Raw genomic sequence first — 11,260 nt, 5'->3', positions numbered from 1 at the left:
CAACCGGAGGTGCCGGATAATTTTCTAGAGGCGCTCAATAGCGCCTCTATTGAAGAGGAACACCGCACTGTTATGAGTGCGGTGATTCAAAAAGTTCAGCTCGCCAAGAACGGGCTGACCGAAGCCTGCAGCAGCCTTCTAACAGGCTTTGAGGTAAGAATTTCAATATATGTAAAATGGTACCGCATAGACAGTAGCCCCTGATGCTCGGTTCGGTGTTCGGAAAGAAAAGCCGGACTGAGGATCTTTAGAAAGATAATCGCAGGAGTCATGAAAATATGTCAATATGGGATTGCAGGTTGTGCTGCTGACCTCTGCCGCAGTGACTGCGGAGGTCAATACTTTGAAGCAAAACCTCGAGCGGTCCGAGAACGAGCTCGGCAATGCCAAGAAGCAGCTCGAGGAAAAAGAAGGTGAGTAATACCTTATGAAAATTGTACCTTATAGAAAAGGATTTGGTTGCAAGAAAAATGACAAGGATAACTGGGGTATTGCAGGGGCCACTAACGAGGTGGCGACCCTGAAGGAGGCGGTGGCCGCGGCCGAACGCAATGCGGCTGCGGAGTGCACCGAGCGAGAGAAACAGGAGGCGCGGGTGGCGGAGGTACAACAAGAGCTCCAGGATCTCGTGAAGAAACACGAGAGCCTGGAGCGTGACTCAAAGACTCGAGAGTCTGAGCTTGCAACAGCTCTTGAGAGTGCCAAAGCCGCTAAGGTTGAAGCCTACAAGGCCCTCCAGGAGATCGAGGCGGTAAAGAAAATAGCAGTGGGTAAGGCATTTTTCATGCAAAGTAAGCATGTGAGTGTTAATTACCTGTCGCTTACCCGAATTCGGAGCTCTCTAGGAGCGTTCGCAGATCTTCCTCACAGCGTGTCCGATGCTGCCGCATTCTATCGGGCCGAGGAGGGGAGCTCGACGGAGAAGGTCTTCTGGTCTCAGTATGCTGAGGCGGAACATCCGGTGCCCCTTAGCGACCAGCTGAAGCAGCTGGTCGAGCTCCACAAGGCGGCCGAACAGGCCATGAAGGGCCTCATAGTTCGGCTGTGGCCTAAGGAGGCCATGCCTGGGAGCTACTTCGGCCTGGTGCGGCGGCTGGTGGATGCGTGCCCGTGGGTTGAAGTCATCAAGCACTCCGCCTGTATTGAAGGTGCGCGTCGGGCCCTTGCCCGTGCAAAGGTGCACTGGGGCAAGATGGATGCCCAGAAGCTTGTGACGGACCCCCCACCAGAGGGCAAGGAGCATCGCACGCCCGAGATGTATTATAGGAGTGTGCTGAAGGGCGCCCGCACTATTGCAGGTGAGTGCTCCAAAGATGTAATATTTGAGTAGACTCGCATTTTGTTATCCTGTGCGCTGAAAACTTGGTTCATATGCGCTAAGCAACGCTTATTAATTTAAAATATTACCTTCTCTGTGGCTGTTTATCAAATCTGAGAGATGGCAAGTTGTCGGCTTCAGCCCCCATGCCACGAGTGCTGGGGTGTTCGGGATAAACTCGAGCGCTCTTGTTCCCATTTTTGGGTCCATCTAGGGAGGCGCTGAACACAGCGAACAAGGCAACCGGACTTATAATGCTTGAACACTCTCACTTAGCCATAGAACTCTATAATTTTAAATTTCGGCGAAGCCCCTAGTTTTCGGAAGGCCGAATTTGGGGCGCTATCCACGCCTTGGCCGGACAGAATCCGGCTCCTCGCTCGAAGCGGCATAAGTCTTTAGGGACTCGCAAAGAGCCTCTCGAACAGCGACCAGCTCTCGCCTCATCATGACGGTCAGTTTTAGCTTTCTCCACTGAGGCGTTAACCCAGCTCAACTGGGGCGCAATCGTAGTGGTTCTCCCAGTGCTACCTTAGCCGATAAAACGGAACGTAAGGTACCAAAACATGGGAGCCGGGCAAACCCAACTATTGACCCAAGAACATGATTCGGAGCCGATGCATATAATGCTATAAGTTCGGGGTGCCGCACTTGTGAAAGTGTTCGGACTTATCACACCATAACGCGGGAAACATAAGCCCTTGGTGTATTTAGCCGTACCAAAACGTACGGATGCGACATGTCATAGATGAACACATATGTAAGAAAGAAATGCAATTAGAAGCAAAAATGTGCTGCATTGCTTTATTCGATAAAAACTGCTGTAAGTGCAGGACGATACAAGTGGTGCGGTAAGCAAGGGATGGGACTGTTTAACATGTCCCCCTCCAGGGGTAGGCTACGGAATAATACATAAAATAGATTTATGCTCATGATGAAAACCACCTGGGTTTTCGTTGTAGCCTTTCTCCTTCCCTGGCTGTTGCATCGTGGGTTCGACATGTCTGCTGCCGGACAGGGCCTCTGACGAACGGTGTCCTGTAGGTAAAAAATAAAAGGAAAAGAAAAAGAAACGACACACTTAAGAGCCCCTGGTGCGGTTGAGCCACAGTCTGGGCTTATCGTGGTCGAGCCCCTTGCCCCATGCCCATGGTATCTTCAGAGCGTAATGGAGTACGCGAAGGGTCTGTCTTAATGTTTTACAGGGGCTGGGGTTGGGGCCGCACTGCTACGCGTGCTCGGAACGTGCCAGGTGGTCGTGTTGTAGGTTACTCCGGGCACGCTTAGCTATGTCCGGCCGCCTGGCAGCCGGACTCGAGAATTGCCTTAAAAGGCTGCTTTGTACTTCTGCCGCGAGAGCCGCTATATGTTCCTCCGTTCGGAGGGAGCGTTTAGTGTTTCCGTTGACCGTGATGACTCCTCTAGGGCCTGGCATCTTGAGCTTGAGGTATGCGTAGTGCGGCACCGCGTTGAACTTTGCGAACGCGGTATGTCTGAGCAGGGCATGATAGCCGCTGCGGAACGGGACTATGTCGAAGATTAACTCCTTGCTTCGGAAGTTATCCAGGGATCCGAAGACCACTTCCAGTGTAACTGAGCCTGTACAATTGGCTTCTACACCTGGTATGACGCCTTTAAAGGTTGTCTTGGTAGGTTTAATCCTTGAGGGGTCTATGCCCATTTTGCGCACCGTGTCCTGATAAAGCAGGTTTAGGCTGCTGCCGCTGTCCATCAGGACTCTGGTGAGATGAAATCCATCGACGATTGGGTCTAGAACCAATGCGGCGAACCCGCCATGGCGAATGCTGGTGGGGTGGTCCCTTCGGTCAAAGGTGATCGGGCAAGAGGACCATGGATTGAACTTCGGGGCAACTGGCTCCATCGCGTATACATCCCTGAGTGCACGCTTCCGCTCCCTTTTGGGTATGTGCGTGGCATATATCATGTTCACCGTCCGCACCTGTGGGGGGAAACCCTTCTGTCGACTATTGTTCGGCGCTCGGGACTCTTCCTCGTCGTCGCTATGTAGCCCCTTGTCGCTGTTTTCGGCAATTAACTTGCCTGCCTTCTTGAACACCCAACGGTCCCTACTGGTGTGGTTAGCTGGCTTTTCAGGGGTGCCATGTATCTGGCACAAGCGGTCGAGAATTCGGTCCAAATTGGACAGACCCTGAGTTGTTCTTTTGAATGGATTTTTCCGTTGACCGGGTTTAGAGCCTCTGAATCCGGCATTGACTGTCGTATCCTCACTGTTATCACCGTTAATGCGGCGTTTGTTTTTGTTGCGACGCGACCTGCCACTACGGTCCTTGATATCCGGACTGCCAGAATTTTTGTTGAGGTTGTTGCTGCGCGCTAGCCAGCTGTCCTCACCCGCACAGAAGCGGGTCATGAGTGATGTAAGGGCTGCCATGGATTTCGGCTTTTCCTGTCCCAGGTGCCGGGCAAGCCACTCGTCGCGGATGTTATGCTTGAAGGCCACAAGGGCCTCGGCATCCGGACAGTCGACGATTTGGTTTTTCTTGGTTAAGAACCGTGTCCAGAATTGTCTGGCCGATTCGTCTGGCTGCTGAATTATGTGGCTTAGGTCATCTGCATCTGGTGGTCGCACGTACGTGCCTTGGAAGTTATCGAGGAATGCGGCTTCCAGGTCCTCCCAACTCCCGATTGACTCTGTTGGCAAGCTGTTAAGCCAGTGCCGGGCTGGTCCTTTAAGTTTGAGTGGGAGATATTTGATGGCGTGGAGATCGTCTCCGCGGGCCATGTGGATGTGGAGGAGATAGTCCTCGATCCAGACCGCGGGGTCTGTTGTGCCATCATAAGATTCAATATTGACGGGTTTAAACCCTTCTGGGATTTGATGATCCATTACCTCATCTGTGAAGCACAGTGGGTGTGCGACGCCTCTGTACTGGGGGGATATCGCGACGGAGCTCAAAAGAGCTTTGTCTATTGTGTTCGGCCCGGCCGGACTTACTGTGTCCGGGGTGACGGTGATCGTCACGTATCGTGGGGCGCCCACGTGATCCGTAGATCGATCTTGATTGTCTTGCCTTATCCTCCAATATGTCTCGCAGGTCCGGAGTGTTCCCCTGTGGCCTTGTGCTTTTTGAGTGATGCCGGGGTACGGGTCTAGTGAAGGTCCTTGAGGCCTCTCTGTCGCGACCACGGGGTGGTCGATCAGCCATATTGTCTCCTGGTGAAGCGGGATCATATGCCTCCACCTCTAATCGGGGGAGCAGCTTACGTTTGGGGTAGCTTTTGGAGGGGCGTTCGAGTTCACGCTCTTCGGCCGCGAGGACTTCGGTCCATCTGTCGGCTAGCAGATCTTGATCAGCTCTAACCTGCTGCTGCTTTTTCTTGAGGCTGTTTGCCGTGGCCATAAGCCTGCGTTTGAAACGCTCCTGTTCGACAGGATCCTCAGGCACAACGAAGAATTCGTCATCGTCGAGGCTTGCCTCGTCTCCGGAGGGAGGCATATAGTCCTCTACCTCTTCTTCGGCCGCTCTCTCATGAGGGCTGGCGTCCCCCTCCTCCTATGCTGGATCTTGCTGGAGTGGGTTGTCTTCAGCGCTATCCGGTGTATTACTGTCTCCGGTGCCGGAATCCTCATTCTTGCTATGGCGGGATTTAGAGCGGCGCCGCTGACGCCGGCGCTTGGGCTGTTTCTTGGAGGGGTCATCCTCCGCTATTCCTTCGCCGTTCCCATCCTTTGGGATATCCACCATGTATATGTCGTATGAAGAGGTGGCTTTCCAGTGCCTGGTGGGAAATGGTTCTTGGTCGTCTCCGGCATCGTCGTCCATACCGTCGATGTCCTCAGAGTCATAATCTAGCATGTCGGTTAGGTCGTCGACAGTGGCTACCAAGTGGGTGGTGGGTGGGCTCTGAATTTCTTCATCGTCCGCATCCCTACCGTCCTGGCCGCAGTCCGGCCAGGCCTCTCCTGATAACGAGAGGTACTTTAGCGAACTCAAGATGTCGCCAAAAGGTGAGTGTTGAAAGATGTCCGCCGCGGTGAACTCCATGATCGGCGCCCAATCAGATTCGACTGGAGGGGGCGCGGGAGGTCCGGAGTCCGGCAAGGAGTCCGGCACGCTTGGCTGTGGCTCAAATCCGTCGAGGATCAAGTCCCCGCGGATGTCAGCCCCCGAGCTTCATGGGGGACAAGATCGGTGTTCGGCTCTATCGCCGTAGAGGTTGCAGCCCCCGAGGTGGTGTCTAGCCATCCATCCTTGGTCTGCGCAGCCGGCTCCGAGTCGAAGGTCGGAGCGGGTTCGAGTGCGGCCTCCAGGGTACTGTCCAGCTGCAGAGCTAAATCATGCCCATCGTGATAGTACGGCACGCTTGGCTGTGGCTCAAATCCGTCGAGGATCAAGTCCCCGCGGATGTCAGCCGTGAAGTTCAAACTTCCAAATCTGACCTTACGGCCAGGGGCGTAGCCTTCGATCTGCTCCAGCTGGCCAAGCGAATTGGCCCGCAGTGCGAAGCCGCCGAATACGAAGATCTGTCCGGGGAGGAAGGTCTCACCCTGGACTGCATCGTCATTGATGACCGAAGAAGCCATCGAGCCTATCGGTGACGACACAGAGGAACTCTCAATGAAAGCACCAATGTCGGTGTCAAAACCGGCGGATCTCGGGTAGGGGGTCCCGAACTGTGCGTCTAGGCGGATGGTAACAGGAGACGAGGGACACGATGTTTTTACCCAGGTTCGGGCCCTCTTGATGGAGGTAAAACCCTACGTCCTACTTGATTAATATTGATGATGTGGGTTACAAGAGTAGATCTACCACGAGATCAAGGAGGCTAAACCCTAGAAGCTAGCCTATGGTATCATTGTTGTTTGTCCTATGGACTAAGGCCATCCGGTTTATATAGACACCAGAGAGGGCTAGGGTTACACAGAGTCGGTTACAATGGTAGGAGATCTACATATCCGTATCGCCAAGCTTGCCTTCCACGCCAAGGAAAGTCCCATCTGGACACGGGACGAAGTCTTCAATCTTGTATCTTCATAGTCTCGGAGTCCGGCCGATGATTGGTAGTTCGGCTATCCGGACACCCCCTAGTCCGGGACTCCCTCACCCTATGTTATAGCTATTACATGAGGAATCGCACCTGACATAATTATCCATCACGGATCCATTGCCTACGAGCTTTTCACATATTGTTCTTCGGTTATTTACTTTTCCATTGCTACTGTTACAACTACTACAAAACCCAAAAACATTACTTTTGCTACCGTTACTTTTATTATCATACTACTTTGCTACTAAATACTTTGCTGCAAATACTAAGTTATCCAGGTGTGGTTGAATTGACAACTCAACTACTAATACTCAAGAATATTCTTTGGCTCCCCTTGTGTCGAATCAATAAATTTGGGTTGAATACTTTACCCTCTAAAGTTGTTGCGATCCCCTACACTTGTGGGTTATCATCCACCTAGGAGCGCGAAGAAGACCTCCGCAAGGATTACCCACACCTTTTTGCTGACCAACCCGAATCTCGAGGGCGAGATTCATCTTAAGGGGGGTAGGTTTGTAACATCCCAATTTTCAATTTGGATGTTATTTATAGATCATTCATATGCATCCATGATTTATGCATTTTGTTGCAACTGTTTTAGTTGAATATTGATCCAAGTGACCTTAAACAACTCAAGGACCAATTAGAGAGAGGTGGAGGTTTCACAAAAAAGTCCATTTTTGTTTTATCAAAATTTGGTAAATTGGATCAAATTGTTTTTCAAAATTCTTTTCCAATTATTTCAAAATAAAGAGAGAAGATAAAAGGACTTCTTCAAAAACAGCAAAGAAATATTCAAAATTGAATTTTGAATTTTTGGTTATTTTATTTGATTTTACTTGCTAGTTTATTAATTTATTTGCGGAGTATTTAGTACTATAATGTTTGTTTTTAGATTAGGCATTTAGGCCCAGAAAAATGATCACTAGGTCAATAATAAAGCCATATTATTATGTGAATTTTTCTGGTATTTTTAGATTTTTATTTATATATGTTTGGCGTATTTTTGTCTCTCTGGCAAAATGTTAAAAAAACCCTGCCAGCCTAACAGGGCCGGCCCAGCACCCCGCCAGGCCATGGGCCAACCCAGCTCGCTTCGCCCGACCGACTCCGGCTGGAGCACGCGCCGCCGCCGCCGAGTCCCGCCTGGACTCCGTGCCCCGCTGCCTTGACCCGCACTCCAAGCCGCCGCCACCTCCTTAAATATCAACCCCCGGGCCCGTCTCCTCCTCACATCACCAGCCACCGCCGCTGCCGCTGCTGTTAGCCGCCGCCGCCACAGACGCCGCCGCCGCACTCCGCCATCGCCGCCGGAGCCCGCCGCCGCCGCCCCACTCGAGCCTGACGCAACCGCTGTCATCCGCCTCGCCGCCGTCGACCACCGCTGGCGCCGGTAGCTCCTGTCGCCCTCGACCGCGTTGGGTCCAGATCTCGTTTGTTTTTTTCGTTTTCGTTTTCTTAATTAGGGAGCGTTCACTCGTTAGGATTCAGTAGCGAACAGTTTTCGTTCTGTTAGGTTTTGTAGCGAACGTTCATTCGATAGATTTTTCTTTTTCTGTTATTTTTTTCTGCCAGGGACCTATCCGCTAGGATTTTATTTACAGATTAGTCCCTACGTTTCAAACTAGCACAACTTTTTGCTCGTCTATCCAAATTTGATGAAACCAACGCCAAAATATTCAGAGCAATCTCGTCTATCTAGTTAACCAACTTGAACATGTTTTTGAAAGTTTAAAATTTGAGTTTAGTTCAGATTTGAATTTAATCCTCTTTTGTTTGTATCTTGAGTTTCGTAGCTCCGTTTTAGTTGATTCTTTTTGCAAATCATAGCTAATCATATGTACCTTCTATTAAGATCTAATCCACATAATTATAATACTGCTAAAATTGTTTTATGTTTTGATTAGTTATTTTGCTTGTTTTGAGTTTTCTGATTCTTTTCATCCTTTGCTTGAGTGCTTATGTATGCTATTGTTTGTTTGCAATAGATTTCCGTAGTGCAAAGCTTGTTACTACGAATCCCTAGAGTTTTCTGATCATCAGCAAGGCAAGTTACACTTTGATCATACTTTTCAATACCCAGTTTTTACTATGCATAGTTTTACCCCTCAAAGATTTTCATGAGTAGGATTGGGAACATGTGGTTTGGTTGTAGTCCATGAGGTAGGAACCTTTTACCTTTGATCACCCAGGGAATATACGTTGTGCTCATACATTTCTTAGCCATGCTCGTAGACGGGGATTGGTTCGTGAGATTCATGCAAGTCGTGAGAGAGAATAATTTTGGACAACATTAAGGTGGCAACTTTAATACACATCTGGGTGGATTGTTTGGGGCACCTGGAGAAACTAGTGCTTACCCATGGGAATCCCGGAGTAACCGTGTGATTACCCTAGGTCCGCCACCCAGGCTCAAAGGGATCATATGATATTTCATGCCTAGAAACTTCCGTGTGCAGCCACAAGCCATTATGGGCTCTGGCATAGTTGAGTAAGTTGTGTGACCTCTTTCAGTGGTAGACTAGCAGATGTAGGGGAAAGTAGGTGTACCGATCTACCCAGAGTAAAGTGTTAATGCTTCAGAAAGACTATGTCTCGATCTTCTGATCATGGATGCGGTTGAGTCTTGTGGGGAAAAATGCGCAAACCTCTGCAGAGTGTACAAACTAATCATGGTTAGCCGTGTCCCCGGTTATGGACAATTTGAGTATCTGGAAGTGAATATTTTTTTGATCTGATCACTCTATTTAATTAATGTATTGGGTTTATAGATTATACTTGGTTAATTTGGGATTGAGTTGGAGGAACCTTCTCAATAATGGCATAAACTTGGTAGTAAAAAAATTTACTCCTTTGTTGTAGGGAAAAATTAGCTTTATGCAAAATTAAACTGGGAGCCTCCACCAGCCAAATATACATGTAGATATAGTCTCTTTTATTCATTTGCCCGAAAGTGTGACTCTGCCAGCATATTCCATGTGCTGACCTACACGGTTGCAACGTCTCATGTTGCAGAGTTTTCCTACGAAGAATAAGGTGTGCTAGGTCGTTGTCATGCACTCAGTTATGCCGTGGAGTTGATGGACTCATTTATCTTCGAAGCTTCCCCAGTTACTTTATTTAGATGGCCTTCAGCCATATTATTTTTGTAATAAATATTCTTTGTGAGGACCTTGATATAATAAGTGTGTGATTGAACTCTGTTATAATTCCTCGAGTACTGTGCGTGTCAGCATACCGATCCAGGGATGACACTTAAGCACAGAGACTTTGATGCATTGGGATCTGGTCGCTACAGCTAGTAAGAGTGCTCCTATTGATCCTAATGATATGCCTTTGTCTACTTTTATTGAGAATAATAATGAATCTATGGATGTGAATTTTGTTGGTAGGAACAGTTTTGGTAATAACACATATAGAGGTAGTTTCAATCCTAGGCGGTTTTCTAGTAATCCTCTAATAATTATGGAAATTACTACAACAATTCTTATGGAAATTGTAATAAGATACCCTCTGATATTGAGAATAATATTAAAGATCTTAGTAACTCCCCAAAGATTTTCAATTGTATGGTGGAAGAAAAATTGCTTAAGATTGATGATTTACAATGCGATAGAATTTATCATGAGACTAATTCTTTTAAGATTACATCTATGCCACCCAAGCTTGATATTAATGAGTCTCTGAAAGCTATCCAAATTTCTATTAATGAAAGTAGGAAGAGAACCGCTAGGATCGTGCTAAGAGAGAATGGCTAGAAAAAGTATGTTCTTCTAGTTTTTGTGATAATCATGATGAAGATCTTAAAGTGATTGGTGTGACTCCTATTGAATCTTTGTTTGCTAATATAAAACTTGATAAATAAGGGACTGGAGATGAGTCAAGTTTAGCTAGAAGGCGTCACAATAATTTGGAGGGTGAAAATCTTAATGAAAAAATTGATAAAAGTGGGTTTGGCAAGGTCAAAACTTTAACTAGTGATGAGCCCACTCTTTTGAATTTCAAGGACTTTAATTATGATAGTTGTTCTTTGATTTATTGTATTTCCTTCATACAATCTATGATTAGTTCACCTCATGCTTATAGTCAAAAAAGCTTTTACTAAACTTATCATTGATACTATTATGAAATCATTTGAAGAAAAACTGGAGTTGGAAGTTTCAATCCAAAAAGCTTTATGATGAATGGGAACCTACTATTAAGATTAAGATTAAAGATTATGAGTGCAATGCTTTGTGTGATTAGGGTGCTAGCATTTATGATGGAAATATGCCCTAGAGGTAATAATAAAGTTGTTATTATTATATTTCCTTATTCATGATAAAGGTTTATTATTCATGCTAGAATTGTATTGACTGGAAACTTAAATACATGTGTGGATACATAAAGAAATACCGTGTCCCTAGTGAGCCTCTACTAGACTAGGTCGTTGATCAAAAGATGGTTAAGGTTTCCTAACCATAGACATGTGTTGTCACTTGATAACGGGATCACATCAATAGGAGAATGATGTGATGGACAAGACCCATCTGTTAACTTAGCATATGATTGTTCAGTTTATTGCTAGTGTTTTCTTAATGTCAAATACATATTCCTTCGACCATGAGGTTATTCATCTCTCGGATACCGGAGGAATACCTTGTGTGCTATCAAACATCACAACGTAACTGGGTGATCATAAAGATGCTCTACAGGTATCTCCAAAGGTGTTTGTTGAGTTGGCATGAATCGAGATTGGGATTTTGTCACTCCGTGTATCAGATAGGTACCTCTGGGCCCTCTCGGTAATACACATCATAAGAAGCTTGCAAGCAAAGTGACTAAGGAGTTAGTTACGAGATGATGTATTATGGAATGAGTAAAGAGACTTGTCGGTAACGAGATTGAACAAGGTATGAAGATACCGACGAT

Source organism: Triticum dicoccoides, chromosome 6B (genome assembly GCF_002162155.2).
Source record: "Triticum dicoccoides isolate Atlit2015 ecotype Zavitan chromosome 6B, WEW_v2.0, whole genome shotgun sequence".
Taxonomy (NCBI): Eukaryota; Viridiplantae; Streptophyta; class Magnoliopsida; order Poales; family Poaceae; genus Triticum; species Triticum dicoccoides.
Note: the sequence above shows the minus strand (reverse complement) of the source record.